The sequence below is a fragment of the Oncorhynchus nerka genome, linkage group LG18 (genome assembly GCF_034236695.1).
Source record: "Oncorhynchus nerka isolate Pitt River linkage group LG18, Oner_Uvic_2.0, whole genome shotgun sequence".
NCBI classification, from domain to species: Eukaryota; Metazoa; Chordata; class Actinopteri; order Salmoniformes; family Salmonidae; genus Oncorhynchus; species Oncorhynchus nerka.
In genome coordinates, this window is record NC_088413.1 from 19,169,947 (window position 1) to 19,170,773 (window position 827).

General features: G+C 36.6%; 1 non-coding gene across 1 annotated transcript; it reads left to right on the forward strand.

The window, feature by feature from the left end:
* The first annotated feature begins 340 nt into the window (after positions 1–340).
* Positions 341–423, forward strand: trnal-cag (transfer RNA leucine (anticodon CAG)). Its single transcript has one exon. It is a non-coding gene; the product is annotated as a tRNA-Leu (tRNA).
* Positions 424–827: the final 404 nt, after the last annotated feature.

The following is an 827-nucleotide window of genomic DNA, read 5'->3' on the forward strand; positions in this document are numbered from 1 at the left end:
GCTACTGCTACTCCTTTATAGCCACAAGACAGCAAGCAAGACATAGTAATAAACAATTATTCTAAAGAGAGATAGATAGCTAAGAAAGTAGGCTATTTACCGGATATCTAAATGAATGCAAACCAACGCAAGGTTCGCTATTATGAAGGCATTTCTTTATAAAACATAATGAATAGCAAACGTTTGGCATGGCTTTATGCAATGGTTGCGTAAACCGCGGATAATGTTCTTCTTCATTTTTCCAATGTATTATAATTTTAGTATTTCCCACAATACTAATTTAACAACCTACAATAGACTGTCACGTTCATCTACTGATAATTTGAAGTCACTCCTGTATGTCAGGATGGCCGAGCGGTCTAAGGCGCTGCGTTCAGGTCGCAGTCTCCCCTGGAGGCGTGGGTTCGAATCCCACTTCTGACATATTTTTTTTGTAATGTAGATGCAATATGCCTTTCTTTGTAACATATTTATATTCAACAGGAAATTAATTTCAGAAAATGTTGTTCAGTGTTATAACACTTTGACCCAAAAATTAAAGGTACAGATCAACCATTTTACTTCTTTAAGGTTTTTGTTTCCTTACATTGAAAGCAGTCTATGACTGTGAATGAGTCACTGCAATACACACTATGATTTGGTAAACTAACCTCTGCACTGATTTTGCAACATGTATAAATGCAAAGAGAATAGTTAAGCATGGTGTTGTGCCAATAAGTTATATATAGACTAGATGACTTATAGGGGGCGCTGTGTGGAAGCCAACATGCCTCCATCTTGGCACTCCCCTTGTTTGTAATTAATATTTTGGAAGCTATAGAAATGCA